Genomic DNA, 21,550 nt, shown 5'->3' with positions numbered 1-21,550 from the left:
CATAAAACAGGTGATGGTTCAGATCAGGACTATACAGTTTTCAGTGATGAGGATGTACACAAGCAGGCCTGCTAGTTTGAGCAGCTAGTCAAGGTGGCTGTTTATGTGAAAATCAAATGAGCATCTTTGAAACAAGGCAGGGTGCATTAAGGGTACGTCTTTTGCCATCTTACAATGCTGTTCCTTGACTCTCTGTGAATGGTGCTCCTGCCTGTTCATCGGTGGTTATGACAAGTTGCATATCGACGATGATGAAACTGAGCCAAGAGCCCATTGTCAATCAGGGTTGATGAACAGGTTTTAACCAGGACAGGCAGATGTTTTTGTGTCCAAAAAGTATTAAACATGTTTTTCTACAACAGTAAGAGCATCACTGAATGTTCTGGGCTTCTATTTTGTGCTGCACTTTTTCAAGTTTTACTGTCTAGATTTTTGCGATGAGGTCCTCACTCGCAATGGTAGCATGACCGAGCGGTCTAAGGTGCTGGATTTAGGCTCCAGTCTCTTTGGGGGCGTGGGTTCGAATCCCACTGCTGCCATAGTCTTCGGGTTCTTTTCGTGTTCCTTCCATCCCCTACCAATAAATTGTAAGGGCTGCAGTGGAAATCAAATCTGTTACAGAATGTCTGTCAAGTACAATCAAGCAGGAATCTCATCAAGAGCAATTCTTCCAAACCAGGGTGATGTTAAGTGTTGTGGAAGTTTTCCGTTCAATAAAGCCTGCAGACAAGCGGTGAGTGGTAGCTAACATTCTTTAATAATAACAAGAACAGAAACCAAGCTTGGTGAAGGAATGCATCATCGCGGGGCAGACGATGGGCAGAGTCCCTAACTGAGTCTAGCATGGCCTTCAGTTACATACCTCTTACAGGAACTAAAGGCAGTACACAGCTGTTTTCACACCTTTGGTACCCCCCTCCCCCAAAGAAAGTTACACACTCCCTTGCTACCTCTTACAGTGGAGAAGGAGACAAAAGACTCCTCCCCCCACTCTGGGTCCTTTGTGTGTGAATGCTTCCCTCCAACTTCCTGAGATACCATCTGTTACCAGTATGAGTGTGAGAGACATGCTAAAATCGAGTGGCACCAAGGTATTATACACTAAAATAATGTGATTAATACATGAATAAAAGAAATTCTTTTGCAAAAGTCATTTACCATGTGCAGATGTTTCATATATTTTTATTCACAGTGTCAACACTGACTGGTTAGTGGCTACTCAAGTGTGCTACAAGTCCACCACATTGTAAGGTGTTAGATTGTGTGGTCTTAGGATCTGGGTTAAGACTCCAGGCTCCTCACACATGTGGGTTGAAATCCTATTGCTGCAATAAGAGTTTAACCAGGGCAGGCAGATGCTATTGTATCCAAAAACATTCAGGCAAGTATTAAACATGTTTTTCTAAAACAGCAAGAGCATCACTGAATGTTCTGGGCTTCTATTTTGTGCTGCACTTTTTCAAGTTTTACTGTCTAGATTTTTGAGATGAGGTCCTCGCTCGTAATGGTAGCATGACCGAGCGGTCTAAGGTGCTGGATTAAGGCTCCAGTCTCTTCGGAGGCGTGGGTTCGAATCCCACTGCTGCCATAGTGTTCTAGCGGCAAAGTTTTGTTTCTTCCATGCCTTACCAATAAATTGTAAGGGCTACAGTGGAAATCAAATCTGTTATAGAACGTCTGTCAAGTCCAAACATGCAGGAAAGTCATCAGGAGCAATTCTTCCAAACCACATTAGTCCGGTGCTGTAAAGTCATTTACAACTTGCATGTTTTTCGTGTCTTTTTGTTCATGGTCTCATCACTGACTGGTTAGTGGACTTTCCCGCATGCCACTCAAGTGTGCTTCAAGTCCAGTCCACTCCCTTGTAATGTGCTTTTGAGCAGAACCTGCAACCGCTGGAGAATTGATTAAGGTGCTGCTATGTTGGTCTCACCAAGGCTGCAGAGTGACAAGAGTATCCTTGATTTCATGACAGTGGAGCAGTCCCATATGGTCTAGCGGTTAGAATGCCTGGTTCTCACCCAGGAGCACGAGCACGACAGTGGCGCACTACCTAACCAGTCCCATATGGTCTAGCGGTTAGGATTCTTGGTTCTCACCCAGGAGCACGACAGTGGCGCATTACCTAACCAGTCCCATATGGTCTAGCGGTTAGAATGCCTGGTTCTCACCCAGGAGCACGAGCACGACAGTGGCGCACTACCTAACCGGTCCCATATGGTCTAGCGGTTAGGATTCTTGGTTCTCACCCAGGAGCACGACAGTGGCGCATTACCTAACCAGTCCCATATGGTCTAGCGGTTAGAATGCCTGGTTCTCACCCAGGAGCACGGCTATGACAGTGGCGCCCTACCTAACCAGTCCCATATGGTCTAGCGGTTAGGATTCTTGGTTCTCACCCAGGAGCACGACAGTGGCGCATTACCTAACCAGTCCCATATGGTCTAGCGGTTAGAATGCCTGGTTCTCACCCAGGAGCACGGCTATGACAGTGGCGCCCTACCTAACCAGTCCCATATGGTCTAGCGGTTAGGATTCCTGGTTTTCACCCAGGCAGCCCGGGTTCAACTCCCGGTATGGGAACATGTCTTTAATGTGCCCACAAGCCAATGTGTTCTTTGTGTTAATCCCACGATGGATTAAATGGTGCAAAGTTGTTGGCTGAAGGCAAACATCAGGTAAGGCAACAAACCTCTGGCTAAGCACATGGCATAAAACAGGTGATGGTTCAGATCAGGACTATACAGTTTTCAGTGATGAGGATGTACACAAGCAGGCCTGCTAGTTTGAGCAGCTAGTCAAGGTGGCTGTTTATGTGAAAATCAAATGAGCATCTTTGAAACAAGGCAGGGTGCATTAAGGGTACGTCTTTTGCCATCTTACAATGCTGTTCCTTGACTCTCTGTGAATGGTGCTCCTGCCTGTTCATCGGTGGTTATGACAAGTTGCATATCGACGATGATGAAACTGAGCCAAGAGCCCATTGTCAATCAGGGTTGATGAACAGGTTTTAACCAGGACAGGCAGATGTTTTTGTGTCCAAAAAGTATTAAACATGTTTTTCTACAACAGTAAGAGCATCACTGAATGTTCTGGGCTTCTATTTTGTGCTGCACTTTTTCAAGTTTTACTGTCTAGATTTTTGCGATGAGGTCCTCACTCGCAATGGTAGCATGACCGAGCGGTCTAAGGTGCTGGATTTAGGCTCCAGTCTCTTTGGGGGCGTGGGTTCGAATCCCACTGCTGCCATAGTCTTCGGGTTCTTTTCGTGTTCCTTCCATCCCCTACCAATAAATTGTAAGGGCTGCAGTGGAAATCAAATCTGTTACAGAATGTCTGTCAAGTACAATCAAGCAGGAATCTCATCAAGAGCAATTCTTCCAAACCAGGGTGATGTTAAGTGTTGTGGAAGTTTTCCGTTCAATAAAGCCTGCAGACAAGCGGTGAGTGGTAGCTAACATTCTTTAATAATAACAAGAACAGAAACCAAGCTTGGTGAAGGAATGCATCATCGCGGGGCAGACGATGGGCAGAGTCCCTAACTGAGTCTAGCATGGCCTTCAGTTACATACCTCTTACAGGAACTAAAGGCAGTACACAGCTGTTTTCACACCTTTGGTACCCCCCTCCCCCAAAGAAAGTTACACACTCCCTTGCTACCTCTTACAGTGGAGAAGGAGACAAAAGACTCCTCCCCCCACTCTGGGTCCTTTGTGTGTGAATGCTTCCCTCCAACTTCCTGAGATACCATCTGTTACCAGTATGAGTGTGAGAGACATGCTAAAATCGAGTGGCACCAAGGTATTATACACTAAAATAATGTGATTAATACATGAATAAAAGAAATTCTTTTGCAAAAGTCATTTACCATGTGCAGATGTTTCATATATTTTTATTCACAGTGTCAACACTGACTGGTTAGTGGCTACTCAAGTGTGCTACAAGTCCACCACATTGTAAGGTGTTAGATTGTGTGGTCTTAGGATCTGGGTTAAGACTCCAGGCTCCTCACACATGTGGGTTGAAATCCTATTGCTGCAATAAGAGTTTAACCAGGGCAGGCAGATGCTATTGTATCCAAAAACATTCAGGCAAGTATTAAACATGTTTTTCTAAAACAGCAAGAGCATCACTGAATGTTCTGGGCTTCTATTTTGTGCTGCACTTTTTCAAGTTTTACTGTCTAGATTTTTGAGATGAGGTCCTCGCTCGTAATGGTAGCATGACCGAGCGGTCTAAGGTGCTGGATTAAGGCTCCAGTCTCTTCGGAGGCGTGGGTTCGAATCCCACTGCTGCCATAGTGTTCTAGCGGCAAAGTTTTGTTTCTTCCATGCCTTACCAATAAATTGTAAGGGCTACAGTGGAAATCAAATCTGTTATAGAACATCTGTCAAGTCCAAACATGCAGGAAAGTCATCAGGAGCAATTCTTCCAAACCACATTAGTCCGGTGCTGTAAAGTCATTTACAACTTGCATGTTTTTCGTGTCTTTTTGTTCATGGTCTCATCACTGACTGGTTAGTGGACTTTCCCGCATGCCACTCAAGTGTGCTTCAAGTCCAGTCCACTCCCTTGTAATGTGCTTTTGAGCAGAACCTGCAACCGCTGGAGAATTGATTAAGGTGCTGCTATGTTGGTCTCACCAAGGCTGCAGAGTGACAAGAGTATCCTTGATTTCATGACAGTGGAGCAGTCCCATATGGTCTAGCGGTTAGAATGCCTGGTTCTCACCCAGGAGCACGAGCACGACAGTGGCGCACTACCTAACCAGTCCCATATGGTCTAGCGGTTAGGATTCTTGGTTCTCACCCAGGAGCACGACAGTGGCGCATTACCTAACCAGTCCCATATGGTCTAGCGGTTAGAATGCCTGGTTCTCACCCAGGAGCACGAGCACGACAGTGGCGCACTACCTAACCGGTCCCATATGGTCTAGCGGTTAGGATTCTTGGTTCTCACCCAGGAGCACGACAGTGGCGCATTACCTAACCAGTCCCATATGGTCTAGCGGTTAGAATGCCTGGTTCTCACCCAGGAGCACGGCTATGACAGTGGCGCCCTACCTAACCAGTCCCATATGGTCTAGCGGTTAGGATTCCTGGTTTTCACCCAGGCAGCCCGGGTTCAACTCCCGGTATGGGAACATGTCTTTAATGTGCCCACAAGCCAATGTGTTCTTTGTGTTAATCCCACGATGGATTAAATGGTGCAAAGTTGTTGGCTGAAGGCAAACATCAGGTAAGGCAACAAACCTCTGGCTAAGCACATGGCATAAAACAGGTGATGGTTCAGATCAGGACTATACAGTTTTCAGTGATGAGGATGTACACAAGCAGGCCTGCTAGTTTGAGCAGCTAGTCAAGGTGGCTGTTTATGTGAAAATCAAATGAGCATCTTTGAAACAAGGCAGGGTGCATTAAGGGTACGTCTTTTGCCATCTTACAATGCTGTTCCTTGACTCTCTGTGAATGGTGCTCCTGCCTGTTCATCGGTGGTTATGACAAGTTGCATATCGACGATGATGAAACTGAGCCAAGAGCCCATTGTCAATCAGGGTTGATGAACAGGTTTTAACCAGGACAGGCAGATGTTTTTGTGTCCAAAAAGTATTAAACATGTTTTTCTACAACAGTAAGAGCATCACTGAATGTTCTGGGCTTCTATTTTGTGCTGCACTTTTTCAAGTTTTACTGTCTAGATTTTTGCGATGAGGTCCTCACTCGCAATGGTAGCATGACCGAGCGGTCTAAGGTGCTGGATTTAGGCTCCAGTCTCTTTGGGGGCGTGGGTTCGAATCCCACTGCTGCCATAGTCTTCGGGTTCTTTTCGTGTTCCTTCCATCCCCTACCAATAAATTGTAAGGGCTGCAGTGGAAATCAAATCTGTTACAGAATGTCTGTCAAGTACAATCAAGCAGGAATCTCATCAAGAGCAATTCTTCCAAACCAGGGTGATGTTAAGTGTTGTGGAAGTTTTCCGTTCAATAAAGCCTGCAGACAAGCGGTGAGTGGTAGCTAACATTCTTTAATAATAACAAGAACAGAAACCAAGCTTGGTGAAGGAATGCATCATCGCGGGGCAGACGATGGGCAGAGTCCCTAACTGAGTCTAGCATGGCCTTCAGTTACATACCTCTTACAGGAACTAAAGGCAGTACACAGCTGTTTTCACACCTTTGGTACCCCCCTCCCCCAAAGAAAGTTACACACTCCCTTGCTACCTCTTACAGTGGAGAAGGAGACAAAAGACTCCTCCCCCCACTCTGGGTCCTTTGTGTGTGAATGCTTCCCTCCAACTTCCTGAGATACCATCTGTTACCAGTATGAGTGTGAGAGACATGCTAAAATCGAGTGGCACCAAGGTATTATACACTAAAATAATGTGATTAATACATGAATAAAAGAAATTCTTTTGCAAAAGTCATTTACCATGTGCAGATGTTTCATATATTTTTATTCACAGTGTCAACACTGACTGGTTAGTGGCTACTCAAGTGTGCTACAAGTCCACCACATTGTAAGGTGTTAGATTGTGTGGTCTTAGGATCTGGGTTAAGACTCCAGGCTCCTCACACATGTGGGTTGAAATCCTATTGCTGCAATAAGAGTTTAACCAGGGCAGGCAGATGCTATTGTATCCAAAAACATTCAGGCAAGTATTAAACATGTTTTTCTAAAACAGCAAGAGCATCACTGAATGTTCTGGGCTTCTATTTTGTGCTGCACTTTTTCAAGTTTTACTGTCTAGATTTTTGAGATGAGGTCCTCACTCGTAAGTGTAGCATGACCGAGCGGTCTAAGGTGCTGGATTAAGGCTCCAGTCTCTTCGGAGGCGTGGGTTCGAATCCCACTGCTGCCATAGTGTTCTAGCGGCAAAGTTTTGTTTCTTCCATGCCTTACCAATAAATTGTAAGGGCTACAGTGGAAATCAAATCTGTTATAGAACGTCTGTCAAGTGCATGAAAGTCATCAGGAGCAATTCTTCCAAACCACATTAGTCCGGTGCTGTAAAGTCATTTACAACTTGCATGTTTTTCGTGTCTTTTTGTTCATGGTCTCATCACTGACTGGTTAGTGGACTTTCCCGCATGCCACTCAAGTGTGCTTCAAGTCCAGTCCACTCCCTTGTAATGTGCTTTTGAGCAGAACCTGCAACCGCTGGAGAATTGATTAAGGTGCTGCTATGTTGGTCTCACCAAGGCTGCAGAGTGACAAGAGTATCCTTGATTTCATGACAGTGGAGCAGTCCCATATGGTCTAGCGGTTAGAATGCCTGGTTCTCACCCAGGAGCACGAGCACGACAGTGGCGCACTACCTAACCAGTCCCATATGGTCTAGCGGTTAGGATTCTTGGTTCTCACCCAGGAGCACGACAGTGGCGCATTACCTAACCAGTCCCATATGGTCTAGCGGTTAGAATGCCTGGTTCTCACCCAGGAGCACGAGCACGACAGTGGCGCACTACCTAACCGGTCCCATATGGTCTAGCGGTTAGGATTCTTGGTTCTCACCCAGGAGCACGACAGTGGCGCATTACCTAACCAGTCCCATATGGTCTAGCGGTTAGAATGCCTGGTTCTCACCCAGGAGCACGGCTATGACAGTGGCGCCCTACCTAACCAGTCCCATATGGTCTAGCGGTTAGGATTCCTGGTTTTCACCCAGGCAGCCCGGGTTCAACTCCCGGTATGGGAACATGTCTTTAATGTGCCCACAAGCCAATGTGTTCTTTGTGTTAATCCCACGATGGATTAAATGGTGCAAAGTTGTTGGCTGAAGGCAAACATCAGGTAAGGCAACAAACCTCTGGCTAAGCACATGGCATAAAACAGGTGATGGTTCAGATCAGGACTATACAGTTTTCAGTGATGAGGATGTACACAAGCAGGCCTGCTAGTTTGAGCAGCTAGTCAAGGTGGCTGTTTATGTGAAAATCAAATGAGCATCTTTGAAACAAGGCAGGGTGCATTAAGGGTACGTCTTTTGCCATCTTACAATGCTGTTCCTTGACTCTCTGTGAATGGTGCTCCTGCCTGTTCATCGGTGGTTATGACAAGTTGCATATCGACGATGATGAAACTGAGCCAAGAGCCCATTGTCAATCAGGGTTGATGAACAGGTTTTAACCAGGACAGGCAGATGTTTTTGTGTCCAAAAAGTATTAAACATGTTTTTCTACAACAGTAAGAGCATCACTGAATGTTCTGGGCTTCTATTTTGTGCTGCACTTTTTCAAGTTTTACTGTCTAGATTTTTGCGATGAGGTCCTCACTCGCAATGGTAGCATGACCGAGCGGTCTAAGGTGCTGGATTTAGGCTCCAGTCTCTTTGGGGGCGTGGGTTCGAATCCCACTGCTGCCATAGTCTTCGGGTTCTTTTCGTGTTCCTTCCATCCCCTACCAATAAATTGTAAGGGCTGCAGTGGAAATCAAATCTGTTACAGAATGTCTGTCAAGTACAATCAAGCAGGAATCTCATCAAGAGCAATTCTTCCAAACCAGGGTGATGTTAAGTGTTGTGGAAGTTTTCCGTTCAATAAAGCCTGCAGACAAGCGGTGAGTGGTAGCTAACATTCTTTAATAATAACAAGAACAGAAACCAAGCTTGGTGAAGGAATGCATCATCGCGGGGCAGACGATGGGCAGAGTCCCTAACTGAGTCTAGCATGGCCTTCAGTTACATACCTCTTACAGGAACTAAAGGCAGTACACAGCTGTTTTCACACCTTTGGTACCCCCCTCCCCCAAAGAAAGTTACACACTCCCTTGCTACCTCTTACAGTGGAGAAGGAGACAAAAGACTCCTCCCCCCACTCTGGGTCCTTTGTGTGTGAATGCTTCCCTCCAACTTCCTGAGATACCATCTGTTACCAGTATGAGTGTGAGAGACATGCTAAAATCGAGTGGCACCAAGGTATTATACACTAAAATAATGTGATTAATACATGAATAAAAGAAATTCTTTTGCAAAAGTCATTTACCATGTGCAGATGTTTCATATATTTTTATTCACAGTGTCAACACTGACTGGTTAGTGGCTACTCAAGTGTGCTACAAGTCCACCACATTGTAAGGTGTTAGATTGTGTGGTCTTAGGATCTGGGTTAAGACTCCAGGCTCCTCACACATGTGGGTTGAAATCCTATTGCTGCAATAAGAGTTTAACCAGGGCAGGCAGATGCTATTGTATCCAAAAACATTCAGGCAAGTATTAAACATGTTTTTCTAAAACAGCAAGAGCATCACTGAATGTTCTGGGCTTCTATTTTGTGCTGCACTTTTTCAAGTTTTACTGTCTAGATTTTTGAGATGAGGTCCTCGCTCGTAATGGTAGCATGACCGAGCGGTCTAAGGTGCTGGATTAAGGCTCCAGTCTCTTCGGAGGCGTGGGTTCGAATCCCACTGCTGCCATAGTGTTCTAGCGGCAAAGTTTTGTTTCTTCCATGCCTTACCAATAAATTGTAAGGGCTACAGTGGAAATCAAATCTGTTATAGAACGTCTGTCAAGTCCAAACATGCAGGAAAGTCATCAGGAGCAATTCTTCCAAACCACATTAGTCCGGTGCTGTAAAGTCATTTACAACTTGCATGTTTTTCGTGTCTTTTTGTTCATGGTCTCATCACTGACTGGTTAGTGGACTTTCCCGCATGCCACTCAAGTGTGCTTCAAGTCCAGTCCACTCCCTTGTAATGTGCTTTTGAGCAGAACCTGCAACCGCTGGAGAATTGATTAAGGTGCTGCTATGTTGGTCTCACCAAGGCTGCAGAGTGACAAGAGTATCCTTGATTTCATGACAGTGGAGCAGTCCCATATGGTCTAGCGGTTAGAATGCCTGGTTCTCACCCAGGAGCACGAGCACGACAGTGGCGCACTACCTAACCAGTCCCATATGGTCTAGCGGTTAGGATTCTTGGTTCTCACCCAGGAGCACGACAGTGGCGCATTACCTAACCAGTCCCATATGGTCTAGCGGTTAGAATGCCTGGTTCTCACCCAGGAGCACGAGCACGACAGTGGCGCACTACCTAACCGGTCCCATATGGTCTAGCGGTTAGGATTCTTGGTTCTCACCCAGGAGCACGACAGTGGCGCATTACCTAACCAGTCCCATATGGTCTAGCGGTTAGAATGCCTGGTTCTCACCCAGGAGCACGGCTATGACAGTGGCGCCCTACCTAACCAGTCCCATATGGTCTAGCGGTTAGGATTCCTGGTTTTCACCCAGGCAGCCCGGGTTCAACTCCCGGTATGGGAACATGTCTTTAATGTGCCCACAAGCCAATGTGTTCTTTGTGTTAATCCCACGATGGATTAAATGGTGCAAAGTTGTTGGCTGAAGGCAAACATCAGGTAAGGCAACAAACCTCTGGCTAAGCACATGGCATAAAACAGGTGATGGTTCAGATCAGGACTATACAGTTTTCAGTGATGAGGATGTACACAAGCAGGCCTGCTAGTTTGAGCAGCTAGTCAAGGTGGCTGTTTATGTGAAAATCAAATGAGCATCTTTGAAACAAGGCAGGGTGCATTAAGGGTACGTCTTTTGCCATCTTACAATGCTGTTCCTTGACTCTCTGTGAATGGTGCTCCTGCCTGTTCATCGGTGGTTATGACAAGTTGCATATCGACGATGATGAAACTGAGCCAAGAGCCCATTGTCAATCAGGGTTGATGAACAGGTTTTAACCAGGACAGGCAGATGTTTTTGTGTCCAAAAAGTATTAAACATGTTTTTCTACAACAGTAAGAGCATCACTGAATGTTCTGGGCTTCTATTTTGTGCTGCACTTTTTCAAGTTTTACTGTCTAGATTTTTGCGATGAGGTCCTCACTCGCAATGGTAGCATGACCGAGCGGTCTAAGGTGCTGGATTTAGGCTCCAGTCTCTTTGGGGGCGTGGGTTCGAATCCCACTGCTGCCATAGTCTTCGGGTTCTTTTCGTGTTCCTTCCATCCCCTACCAATAAATTGTAAGGGCTGCAGTGGAAATCAAATCTGTTACAGAATGTCTGTCAAGTACAATCAAGCAGGAATCTCATCAAGAGCAATTCTTCCAAACCAGGGTGATGTTAAGTGTTGTGGAAGTTTTCCGTTCAATAAAGCCTGCAGACAAGCGGTGAGTGGTAGCTAACATTCTTTAATAATAACAAGAACAGAAACCAAGCTTGGTGAAGGAATGCATCATCGCGGGGCAGACGATGGGCAGAGTCCCTAACTGAGTCTAGCATGGCCTTCAGTTACATACCTCTTACAGGAACTAAAGGCAGTACACAGCTGTTTTCACACCTTTGGTACCCCCCTCCCCCAAAGAAAGTTACACACTCCCTTGCTACCTCTTACAGTGGAGAAGGAGACAAAAGACTCCTCCCCCCACTCTGGGTCCTTTGTGTGTGAATGCTTCCCTCCAACTTCCTGAGATACCATCTGTTACCAGTATGAGTGTGAGAGACATGCTAAAATCGAGTGGCACCAAGGTATTATACACTAAAATAATGTGATTAATACATGAATAAAAGAAATTCTTTTGCAAAAGTCATTTACCATGTGCAGATGTTTCATATATTTTTATTCACAGTGTCAACACTGACTGGTTAGTGGCTACTCAAGTGTGCTACAAGTCCACCACATTGTAAGGTGTTAGATTGTGTGGTCTTAGGATCTGGGTTAAGACTCCAGGCTCCTCACACATGTGGGTTGAAATCCTATTGCTGCAATAAGAGTTTAACCAGGGCAGGCAGATGCTATTGTATCCAAAAACATTCAGGCAAGTATTAAACATGTTTTTCTAAAACAGCAAGAGCATCACTGAATGTTCTGGGCTTCTATTTTGTGCTGCACTTTTTCAAGTTTTACTGTCTAGATTTTTGAGATGAGGTCCTCACTCGTAATTGTAGCATGACCGAGCGGTCTAAGGTGCTGGATTAAGGCTCCAGTCTCTTCGGAGGCGTGGGTTCGAATCCCACTGCTGCCATAGTGTTCTAGCGGCAAAGTTTTGTTTCTTCCATGCCTTACCAATAAATTGTAAGGGCTACAGTGGAAATCAAATCTGTTATAGAACGTCTGTCAAGTGCATGAAAGTCATCAGGAGCAATTCTTCCAAACCACATTAGTCCGGTGCTGTAAAGTCATTTACAACTTGCATGTTTTTCGTGTCTTTTTGTTCATGGTCTCATCACTGACTGGTTAGTGGACTTTCCCGCATGCCACTCAAGTGTGCTTCAAGTCCAGTCCACTCCCTTGTAATGTGCTTTTGAGCAGAACCTGCAACCGCTGGAGAATTGATTAAGGTGCTGCTATGTTGGTCTCACCAAGGCTGCAGAGTGACAAGAGTATCCTTGATTTCATGACAGTGGAGCAGTCCCATATGGTCTAGCGGTTAGAATGCCTGGTTCTCACCCAGGAGCACGAGCACGACAGTGGCGCACTACCTAACCAGTCCCATATGGTCTAGCGGTTAGGATTCTTGGTTCTCACCCAGGAGCACGACAGTGGCGCATTACCTAACCAGTCCCATATGGTCTAGCGGTTAGAATGCCTGGTTCTCACCCAGGAGCACGAGCACGACAGTGGCGCACTACCTAACCGGTCCCATATGGTCTAGCGGTTAGGATTCTTGGTTCTCACCCAGGAGCACGACAGTGGCGCATTACCTAACCAGTCCCATATGGTCTAGCGGTTAGAATGCCTGGTTCTCACCCAGGAGCACGGCTATGACAGTGGCGCCCTACCTAACCAGTCCCATATGGTCTAGCGGTTAGGATTCCTGGTTTTCACCCAGGCAGCCCGGGTTCAACTCCCGGTATGGGAACATGTCTTTAATGTGCCCACAAGCCAATGTGTTCTTTGTGTTAATCCCACGATGGATTAAATGGTGCAAAGTTGTTGGCTGAAGGCAAACATCAGGTAAGGCAACAAACCTCTGGCTAAGCACATGGCATAAAACAGGTGATGGTTCAGATCAGGACTATACAGTTTTCAGTGATGAGGATGTACACAAGCAGGCCTGCTAGTTTGAGCAGCTAGTCAAGGTGGCTGTTTATGTGAAAATCAAATGAGCATCTTTGAAACAAGGCAGGGTGCATTAAGGGTACGTCTTTTGCCATCTTACAATGCTGTTCCTTGACTCTCTGTGAATGGTGCTCCTGCCTGTTCATCGGTGGTTATGACAAGTTGCATATCGACGATGATGAAACTGAGCCAAGAGCCCATTGTCAATCAGGGTTGATGAACAGGTTTTAACCAGGACAGGCAGATGTTTTTGTGTCCAAAAAGTATTAAACATGTTTTTCTACAACAGTAAGAGCATCACTGAATGTTCTGGGCTTCTATTTTGTGCTGCACTTTTTCAAGTTTTACTGTCTAGATTTTTGCGATGAGGTCCTCACTCGCAATGGTAGCATGACCGAGCGGTCTAAGGTGCTGGATTTAGGCTCCAGTCTCTTTGGGGGCGTGGGTTTGAATCCCACTGCTGCCATAGTCTTCGGGTTCTTTTCGTGTTCCTTCCATCCCCTACCAATAAATTGTAAGGGCTGCAGTGGAAATCAAATCTGTTACAGAATGTCTGTCAAGTACAATCAAGCAGGAATCTCATCAAGAGCAATTCTTCCAAACCAGGGTGATGTTAAGTGTTGTGGAAGTTTTCCGTTCAATAAAGCCTGCAGACAAGCGGTGAGTGGTAGCTAACATTCTTTAATAATAACAAGAACAGAAACCAAGCTTGGTGAAGGAATGCATCATCGCGGGGCAGACGATGGGCAGAGTCCCTAACTGAGTCTAGCATGGCCTTCAGTTACATACCTCTTACAGGAACTAAAGGCAGTACACAGCTGTTTTCACACCTTTGGTACCCCCCTCCCCCAAAGAAAGTTACACACTCCCTTGCTACCTCTTACAGTGGAGAAGGAGACAAAAGACTCCTCCCCCCACTCTGGGTCCTTTGTGTGTGAATGCTTCCCTCCAACTTCCTGAGATACCATCTGTTACCAGTATGAGTGTGAGAGACATGCTAAAATCGAGTGGCACCAAGGTATTATACACTAAAATAATGTGATTAATACATGAATAAAAGAAATTCTTTTGCAAAAGTCATTTACCATGTGCAGATGTTTCATATATTTTTATTCACAGTGTCAACACTGACTGGTTAGTGGCTACTCAAGTGTGCTACAAGTCCACCACATTGTAAGGTGTTAGATTGTGTGGTCTTAGGATCTGGGTTAAGACTCCAGGCTCCTCACACATGTGGGTTGAAATCCTATTGCTGCAATAAGAGTTTAACCAGGGCAGGCAGATGCTATTGTATCCAAAAACATTCAGGCAAGTATTAAACATGTTTTTCTAAAACAGCAAGAGCATCACTGAATGTTCTGGGCTTCTATTTTGTGCTGCACTTTTTCAAGTTTTACTGTCTAGATTTTTGAGATGAGGTCCTCGCTCGTAATGGTAGCATGACCGAGCGGTCTAAGGTGCTGGATTAAGGCTCCAGTCTCTTCGGAGGCGTGGGTTCGAATCCCACTGCTGCCATAGTGTTCTAGCGGCAAAGTTTTGTTTCTTCCATGCCTTACCAATAAATTGTAAGGGCTACAGTGGAAATCAAATCTGTTATAGAACGTCTGTCAAGTGCATGAAAGTCATCAGGAGCAATTCTTCCAAACCACATTAGTCCGGTGCTGTAAAGTCATTTACAACTTGCATGTTTTTCGTGTCTTTTTGTTCATGGTCTCATCACTGACTGGTTAGTGGACTTTCCCGCATGCCACTCAAGTGTGCTTCAAGTCCAGTCCACTCCCTTGTAATGTGCTTTTGAGCAGAACCTGCAACCGCTGGAGAATTGATTAAGGTGCTGCTATGTTGGTCTCACCAAGGCTGCAGAGTGACAAGAGTATCCTTGATTTCATGACAGTGGAGCAGTCCCATATGGTCTAGCGGTTAGAATGCCTGGTTCTCACCCAGGAGCACGAGCACGACAGTGGCGCACTACCTAACCAGTCCCATATGGTCTAGCGGTTAGGATTCTTGGTTCTCACCCAGGAGCACGACAGTGGCGCATTACCTAACCAGTCCCATATGGTCTAGCGGTTAGAATGCCTGGTTCTCACCCAGGAGCACGAGCACGACAGTGGCGCACTACCTAACCGGTCCCATATGGTCTAGCGGTTAGGATTCTTGGTTCTCACCCAGGAGCACGACAGTGGCGCATTACCTAACCAGTCCCATATGGTCTAGCGGTTAGAATGCCTGGTTCTCACCCAGGAGCACGGCTATGACAGTGGCGCCCTACCTAACCAGTCCCATATGGTCTAGCGGTTAGGATTCCTGGTTTTCACCCAGGCAGCCCGGGTTCAACTCCCGGTATGGGAACATGTCTTTAATGTGCCCACAAGCCAATGTGTTCTTTGTGTTAATCCCACGATGGATTAAATGGTGCAAAGTTGTTGGCTGAAGGCAAACATCAGGTAAGGCAACAAACCTCTGGCTAAGCACATGGCATAAAACAGGTGATGGTTCAGATCAGGACTATACAGTTTTCAGTGATGAGGATGTACACAAGCAGGCCTGCTAGTTTGAGCAGCTAGTCAAGGTGGCTGTTTATGTGAAAATCAAATGAGCATCTTTGAAACAAGGCAGGGTGCATTAAGGGTACGTCTTTTGCCATCTTACAATGCTGTTCCTTGACTCTCTGTGAATGGTGCTCCTGCCTGTTCATCGGTGGTTATGACAAGTTGCATATCGACGATGATGAAACTGAGCCAAGAGCCCATTGTCAATCAGGGTTGATGAACAGGTTTTAACCAGGACAGGCAGATGTTTTTGTGTCCAAAAAGTATTAAACATGTTTTTCTACAACAGTAAGAGCATCACTGAATGTTCTGGGCTTCTATTTTGTGCTGCACTTTTTCAAGTTTTACTGTCTAGATTTTTGCGATGAGGTCCTCACTCGCAATGGTAGCATGACCGAGCGGTCTAAGGTGCTGGATTTAGGCTCCAGTCTCTTTGGGGGCGTGGGTTTGAATCCCACTGCTGCCATAGTCTTCGGGTTCTTTTCGTGTTCCTTCCATCCCCTACCAATAAATTGTAAGGGCTGCAGTGGAAATCAAATCTGTTACAGAATGTCTGTCAAGTACAATCAAGCAGGAATCTCATCAAGAGCAATTCTTCCAAACCAGGGTGATGTTAAGTGTTGTGGAAGTTTTCCGTTCAATAAAGCCTGCAGACAAGCGGTGAGTGGTAGCTAACATTCTTTAATAATAACAAGAACAGAAACCAAGCTTGGTGAAGGAATGCATCATCGCGGGGCAGACGATGGGCAGAGTCCCTAACTGAGTCTAGCATGGCCTTCAGTTACATACCTCTTACAGGAACTAAAGGCAGTACACAGCTGTTTTCACACCTTTGGTACCCCCCTCCCCCAAAGAAAGTTACACACTCCCTTGCTACCTCTTACAGTGGAGAAGGAGACAAAAGACTCCTCCCCCCACTCTGGGTCCTTTGTGTGTGAATGCTTCCCTCCAACTTCCTGAGATACCATCTGTTACCAGTATGAGTGTGAGAGACATGCTAAAATCGAGTGGCACCAAGGTATTATACACTAAAATAATGTGATTAATACATGAATAAAAGAAATTCTTTTGCAAAAGTCATTTACCATGTGCAGATGTTTCATATATTTTTATTCACAGTGTCAACACTGACTGGTTAGTGGCTACTCAAGTGTGCTACAAGTCCACCACATTGTAAGGTGTTAGATTGTGTGGTCTTAGGATCTGGGTTAAGACTCCAGGCTCCTCACACATGTGGGTTGAAATCCTATTGCTGCAATAAGAGTTTAACCAGGGCAGGCAGATGCTATTGTATCCAAAAACATTCAGGCAAGTATTAAACATGTTTTTCTAAAACAGCAAGAGCATCACTGAATGTTCTGGGCTTCTATTTTGTGCTGCACTTTTTCAAGTTTTACTGTCTAGATTTTTGAGATGAGGTCCTCGCTCGTAATGGTAGCATGACCGAGCGGTCTAAGGTGCTGGATTAAGGCTCCAGTCTCTTCGGAGGCGTGGGTTCGAATCCCACTGCTGCCATAGTGTTCTAGCGGCAAAGTTTTGTTTCTTCCATGCCTTACCAATAAATTGTAAGGGCTACAGTGGAAATCAAATCTGTTATAGAACGTCTGTCAAGTCCAAACATGCAGGAAAGTCATCAGGAGCAATTCTTCCAAACCACATTAGTCCGGTGCTGTAAAGTCATTTACAACTTGCATGTTTTTCGTGTCTTTTTGTTCATGGTCTCATCACTGACTGGTTAGTGGACTTTCCCGCATGCCACTCAAGTGTGCTTCAAGTCCAGTCCACTCCCTTGTAATGTGCTTTTGAGCAGAACCTGCAACCGCTGGAGAATTGATTAAGGTGCTGCTATGTTGGTCTCACCAAGGCTGCAGAGTGACAAGAGTATCCTTGATTTCATGACAGTGGAGCAGTCCCATATGGTCTAGCGGTTAGAATGCCTGGTTCTCACCCAGGAGCACGAGCACGACAGTGGCGCACTACCTAACCAGTCCCATATGGTCTAGCGGTTAGGATTCTTGGTTCTCACCCAGGAGCACGACAGTGGCGCATTACCTAACCAGTCCCATATGGTCTAGCGGTTAGAATGCCTGGTTCTCACCCAGGAGCACGAGCACGACAGTGGCGCACTACCTAACCGGTCCCATATGGTCTAGCGGTTAGGATTCTTGGTTCTCACCCAGGAGCACGACAGTGGCGCATTACCTAACCAGTCCCATATGGTCTAGCGGTTAGAATGCCTGGTTCTCACCCAGGAGCACGGCTATGACAGTGGCGCCCTACCTAACCAGTCCCATATGGTCTAGCGGTTAGGATTCCTGGTTTTCACCCAGGCAGCCCGGGTTCAACTCCCGGTATGGGAACATGTCTTTAATGTGCCCACAAGCCAATGTGTTCTTTGTGTTAATCCCACGATGGATTAAATGGTGCAAAGTTGTTGGCTGAAGGCAAACATCAGGTAAGGCAACAAACCTCTGGCTAAGCACATGGCATAAAACAGGTGATGGTTCAGATCAGGACTATACAGTTTTCAGTGATGAGGATGTACACAAGCAGGCCTGCTAGTTTGAGCAGCTAGTCAAGGTGGCTGTTTATGTGAAAATCAAATGAGCATCTTTGAAACAAGGCAGGGTGCATTAAGGGTACGTCTTTTGCCATCTTACAATGCTGTTCCTTGACTCTCTGTGAATGGTGCTCCTGCCTGTTCATCGGTGGTTATGACAAGTTGCATATCGACGATGATGAAACTGAGCCAAGAGCCCATTGTCAATCAGGGTTGATGAACAGGTTTTAACCAGGACAGGCAGATGTTTTTGTGTCCAAAAAGTATTAAACATGTTTTTCTACAACAGTAAGAGCATCACTGAATGTTCTGGGCTTCTATTTTGTGCTGCACTTTTTCAAGTTTTACTGTCTAGATTTTTGCGATGAGGTCCTCACTCGCAATGGTAGCATGACCGAGCGGTCTAAGGTGCTGGATTTAGGCTCCAGTCTCTTTGGGGGCGTGGGTTCGAATCCCACTGCTGCCATAGTCTTCGGGTTCTTTTCGTGTTCCTTCCATCCCCTACCAATAAATTGTAAGGGCTGCAGTGGAAATCAAATCTGTTACAGAATGTCTGTCAAGTACAATCAAGCAGGAATCTCATCAAGAGCAATTCTTCCAAACCAGGGTGATGTTAAGTGTTGTGGAAGTTTTCCGTTCAATAAAGCCTGCAGACAAGCGGTGAGTGGTAGCTAACATTCTTTAATAATAACAAGAACAGAAACCAAGCTTGGTGAAGGAATGCATCATCGCGGGGCAGACGATGGGCAGAGTCCCTAACTGAGTCTAGCATGGCCTTCAGTTACATACCTCTTACAGGAACTAAAGGCAGTACACAGCTGTTTTCACACCTTTGGTACCCCCCTCCCCCAAAGAAAGTTACACACTCCCTTGCTACCTCTTACAGTGGAGAAGGAGACAAAAGACTCCTCCCCCCACTCTGGGTCCTTTGTGTGTGAATGCTTCCCTCCAACTTCCTGAGATACCATCTGTTACCAGTATGAGTGTGAGAGACATGCTAAAATCGAGTGGCACCAAGGTATTATACACTAAAATAATGTGATTAATACATGAATAAAAGAAATTCTTTTGCAAAAGTCATTTACCATGTGCAGATGTTTCATATATTTTTATTCACAGTGTCAACACTGACTGGTTAGTGGCTACTCAAGTGTGCTACAAGTCCACCACATTGTAAGGTGTTAGATTGTGTGGTCTTAGGATCTGGGTTAAGACTCCAGGCTCCTCACACATGTGGGTTGAAATCCTATTGCTGCAATAAGAGTTTAACCAGGGCAGGCAGATGCTATTGTATCCAAAAACATTCAGGCAAGTATTAAACATGTTTTTCTAAAACAGCAAGAGCATCACTGAATGTTCTGGGCTTCTATTTTGTGCTGCACTTTTTCAAGTTTTACTGTCTAGATTTTTGAGATGAGGTCCTCACTCGTAATTGTAGCATGACCGAGCGGTCTAAGGTGCTGGATTAAGGCTCCAGTCTCTTCGGAGGCGTGGGTTCGAATCCCACTGCTGCCATAGTGTTCTAGCGGCAAAGTTTTGTTTCTTCCATGCCTTACCAATAAATTGTAAGGGCTACAGTGGAAATCAAATCTGTTATAGAACGTCTGTCAAGTGCATGAAAGTCATCAGGAGCAATTCTTCCAAACCACATTAGTCCGGTGCTGTAAAGTCATTTACAACTTGCATGTTTTTCGTGTCTTTTTGTTCATGGTCTCATCACTGACTGGTTAGTGGACTTTCCCGCATGCCACTCAAGTGTGCTTCAAGTCCAGTCCACTCCCTTGTAATGTGCTTTTGAGCAGAACCTGCAACCGCTGGAGAATTGATTAAGGTGCTGCTATGTTGGTCTCACCAAGGCTGCAGAGTGACAAGAGTATCCTTGATTTCATGACAGTGGAGCAGTCCCATATGGTCTAGCGGTTAGAATGCCTGGTTCTCACCCAGGAGCACGAGCACGACAGTGGCGCACTACCTAACCAGTCCCATATGGTCTAGCGGTTAGGATTCTTGGTTCTCACCCAGGAGCACGACAGTGGCGCATTACCTAACCAGTCCCATATGGTCTAGCGGTTAGAATGCCTGGTTCTCACCCAGGAGCACGAGCACGACAGTGGCGCACTACCTAACCGGTCCCATATGGTCTAGCGGTTAGGATTCTTGGTTCTCACCCAGGAGCACGACAGTGGCGCATTACCTAACCAGTCCCATATGGTCTAGCGGTTAGAATGCCTGGTTCTCACCCAGGAGCACGGCTATGACAGTGGCGCCCTACCTAACCAGTCCCATATGGTCTAGCGGTTAGGATTCCTGGTTTTCACCCAGGCAGCCCGGGTTCAACTCCCGGTATGGGAACATGTCTTTAATGTGCCCACAAGCCAATGTGTTCTTTGTGTTAATCCCACGATGGATTAAATGGTGCAAAGTTGTTGGCTGAAGGCAAACATCAGGTAAGGCAACAAACCTCTGGCTAAGCACATGGCATAAAACAGGTGATGGTTCAGATCAGGACTATACAGTTTTCAGTGATGAGGATGTACACAAGCAGGCCTGCTAGTTTGAGCAGCTAGTCAAGGTGGCTGTTTATGTGAAAATCAAATGAGCATCTTTGAAACAAGGCAGGGTGCATTAAGGGTACGTCTTTTGCCATCTTACAATGCTGTTCCTTGACTCTCTGTGAATGGTGCTCCTGCCTGTTCATCGGTGGTTATGACAAGTTGCATATCGACGATGATGAAACTGAGCCAAGAGCCCATTGTCAATCAGGGTTGATGAACAGGTTTTAACCAGGACAGGCAGATGTTTTTGTGTCCAAAAAGTATTAAACATGTTTTTCTACAACAGTAAGAGCATCACTGAATGTTCTGGGCTTCTATTTTGTGCTGCACTTTTTCAAGTTTTACTGTCTAGATTTTTGCGATGAGGTCCTCACTCGCAATGGTAGCATGACCGAGCGGTCTAAGGTGCTGGATTTAGGCTCCAGTCTCTTTGGGGGCGTGGGTTTGAATCCCACTGCTGCCATAGTCTTCGGGTTCTTTTCGTGTTCCTTCCATCCCCTACCAATAAATTGTAAGGGCTGCAGTGGAAATCAAATCTGTTACAGAATGTCTGTCAAGTACAATCAAGCAGGAATCTCATCAAGAGCAATTCTTCCAAACCAGGGTGATGTTAAGTGTTGTGGAAGTTTTCCGTTCAATAAAGCCTGCAGACAAGCGGTGAGTGGTAGCTAACATTCTTTAATAATAACAAGAACAGAAACCAAGCTTGGTGAAGGAATGCATCATCGCGGGGCAGACGATGGGCAGAGTCCCTAACTGAGTCTAGCATGGCCTTCAGTTACATACCTCTTACAGGAACTAAAGGCAGTACACAGCTGTTTTCACACCTTTGGTACCCCCCTCCCCCAAAGAAAGTTACACACTCCCTTGCTACCT

The 21,550-nt window shown here is 45.8% G+C and overlaps 25 non-coding genes across 25 annotated transcripts; all 25 read left to right on the top strand.

Moving 5' to 3' along the window:
- Positions 1-457: 457 nt before the first annotated feature.
- trnal-uag (transfer RNA leucine (anticodon UAG)) lies at positions 458-539 on the top strand. The gene has a single exon. It is a non-coding gene; the product is annotated as a tRNA-Leu (tRNA).
- A 967-nt stretch (positions 540-1,506) lies between these two features.
- On the top strand, positions 1,507-1,588 carry trnal-aag (transfer RNA leucine (anticodon AAG)). The gene has a single exon. It is a non-coding gene; the product is annotated as a tRNA-Leu (tRNA).
- A 923-nt stretch (positions 1,589-2,511) lies between these two features.
- Positions 2,512-2,583, top strand: trnae-uuc (transfer RNA glutamic acid (anticodon UUC)). Its single transcript has one exon. It is a non-coding gene; the product is annotated as a tRNA-Glu (tRNA).
- Positions 2,584-3,167: 584 nt separating this feature from the next.
- Positions 3,168-3,249, top strand: trnal-uag (transfer RNA leucine (anticodon UAG)). The gene has a single exon. It is a non-coding gene; the product is annotated as a tRNA-Leu (tRNA).
- Positions 3,250-4,216: 967 nt separating this feature from the next.
- On the top strand, positions 4,217-4,298 carry trnal-aag (transfer RNA leucine (anticodon AAG)). The gene has a single exon. It is a non-coding gene; the product is annotated as a tRNA-Leu (tRNA).
- Positions 4,299-5,071: 773 nt separating this feature from the next.
- On the top strand, positions 5,072-5,143 carry trnae-uuc (transfer RNA glutamic acid (anticodon UUC)). Its single transcript has one exon. It is a non-coding gene; the product is annotated as a tRNA-Glu (tRNA).
- Positions 5,144-5,727: 584 nt separating this feature from the next.
- trnal-uag (transfer RNA leucine (anticodon UAG)) lies at positions 5,728-5,809 on the top strand. The gene has a single exon. It is a non-coding gene; the product is annotated as a tRNA-Leu (tRNA).
- Positions 5,810-6,776: 967 nt separating this feature from the next.
- Positions 6,777-6,858, top strand: trnal-aag (transfer RNA leucine (anticodon AAG)). The gene has a single exon. It is a non-coding gene; the product is annotated as a tRNA-Leu (tRNA).
- Positions 6,859-7,623: 765 nt separating this feature from the next.
- On the top strand, positions 7,624-7,695 carry trnae-uuc (transfer RNA glutamic acid (anticodon UUC)). Its single transcript has one exon. It is a non-coding gene; the product is annotated as a tRNA-Glu (tRNA).
- A 584-nt stretch (positions 7,696-8,279) lies between these two features.
- Positions 8,280-8,361, top strand: trnal-uag (transfer RNA leucine (anticodon UAG)). The gene has a single exon. It is a non-coding gene; the product is annotated as a tRNA-Leu (tRNA).
- A 967-nt stretch (positions 8,362-9,328) lies between these two features.
- Positions 9,329-9,410, top strand: trnal-aag (transfer RNA leucine (anticodon AAG)). The gene has a single exon. It is a non-coding gene; the product is annotated as a tRNA-Leu (tRNA).
- Positions 9,411-10,183: 773 nt separating this feature from the next.
- trnae-uuc (transfer RNA glutamic acid (anticodon UUC)) lies at positions 10,184-10,255 on the top strand. The gene has a single exon. It is a non-coding gene; the product is annotated as a tRNA-Glu (tRNA).
- Positions 10,256-10,839: 584 nt separating this feature from the next.
- Positions 10,840-10,921, top strand: trnal-uag (transfer RNA leucine (anticodon UAG)). The gene has a single exon. It is a non-coding gene; the product is annotated as a tRNA-Leu (tRNA).
- A 967-nt stretch (positions 10,922-11,888) lies between these two features.
- trnal-aag (transfer RNA leucine (anticodon AAG)) lies at positions 11,889-11,970 on the top strand. Its single transcript has one exon. It is a non-coding gene; the product is annotated as a tRNA-Leu (tRNA).
- Positions 11,971-12,735: 765 nt separating this feature from the next.
- trnae-uuc (transfer RNA glutamic acid (anticodon UUC)) lies at positions 12,736-12,807 on the top strand. The gene has a single exon. It is a non-coding gene; the product is annotated as a tRNA-Glu (tRNA).
- A 584-nt stretch (positions 12,808-13,391) lies between these two features.
- On the top strand, positions 13,392-13,473 carry trnal-uag (transfer RNA leucine (anticodon UAG)). The gene has a single exon. It is a non-coding gene; the product is annotated as a tRNA-Leu (tRNA).
- Positions 13,474-14,440: 967 nt separating this feature from the next.
- On the top strand, positions 14,441-14,522 carry trnal-aag (transfer RNA leucine (anticodon AAG)). The gene has a single exon. It is a non-coding gene; the product is annotated as a tRNA-Leu (tRNA).
- A 765-nt stretch (positions 14,523-15,287) lies between these two features.
- trnae-uuc (transfer RNA glutamic acid (anticodon UUC)) lies at positions 15,288-15,359 on the top strand. The gene has a single exon. It is a non-coding gene; the product is annotated as a tRNA-Glu (tRNA).
- A 584-nt stretch (positions 15,360-15,943) lies between these two features.
- On the top strand, positions 15,944-16,025 carry trnal-uag (transfer RNA leucine (anticodon UAG)). The gene has a single exon. It is a non-coding gene; the product is annotated as a tRNA-Leu (tRNA).
- Positions 16,026-16,992: 967 nt separating this feature from the next.
- trnal-aag (transfer RNA leucine (anticodon AAG)) lies at positions 16,993-17,074 on the top strand. Its single transcript has one exon. It is a non-coding gene; the product is annotated as a tRNA-Leu (tRNA).
- Positions 17,075-17,847: 773 nt separating this feature from the next.
- trnae-uuc (transfer RNA glutamic acid (anticodon UUC)) lies at positions 17,848-17,919 on the top strand. Its single transcript has one exon. It is a non-coding gene; the product is annotated as a tRNA-Glu (tRNA).
- Positions 17,920-18,503: 584 nt separating this feature from the next.
- On the top strand, positions 18,504-18,585 carry trnal-uag (transfer RNA leucine (anticodon UAG)). The gene has a single exon. It is a non-coding gene; the product is annotated as a tRNA-Leu (tRNA).
- A 967-nt stretch (positions 18,586-19,552) lies between these two features.
- trnal-aag (transfer RNA leucine (anticodon AAG)) lies at positions 19,553-19,634 on the top strand. Its single transcript has one exon. It is a non-coding gene; the product is annotated as a tRNA-Leu (tRNA).
- Positions 19,635-20,399: 765 nt separating this feature from the next.
- On the top strand, positions 20,400-20,471 carry trnae-uuc (transfer RNA glutamic acid (anticodon UUC)). Its single transcript has one exon. It is a non-coding gene; the product is annotated as a tRNA-Glu (tRNA).
- A 584-nt stretch (positions 20,472-21,055) lies between these two features.
- On the top strand, positions 21,056-21,137 carry trnal-uag (transfer RNA leucine (anticodon UAG)). Its single transcript has one exon. It is a non-coding gene; the product is annotated as a tRNA-Leu (tRNA).
- The last annotated feature ends 413 nt before the right edge of the window (positions 21,138-21,550 follow it).

This window comes from Neolamprologus brichardi, chromosome 3 (genome assembly GCF_056152115.1).
Source record: "Neolamprologus brichardi isolate AB-2024 chromosome 3, ASM5615211v1, whole genome shotgun sequence".
In the NCBI taxonomy this organism is placed as follows: domain Eukaryota; kingdom Metazoa; phylum Chordata; class Actinopteri; order Cichliformes; family Cichlidae; genus Neolamprologus; species Neolamprologus brichardi.
This window is presented reverse-complemented; position numbering and strand designations above follow the sequence as displayed.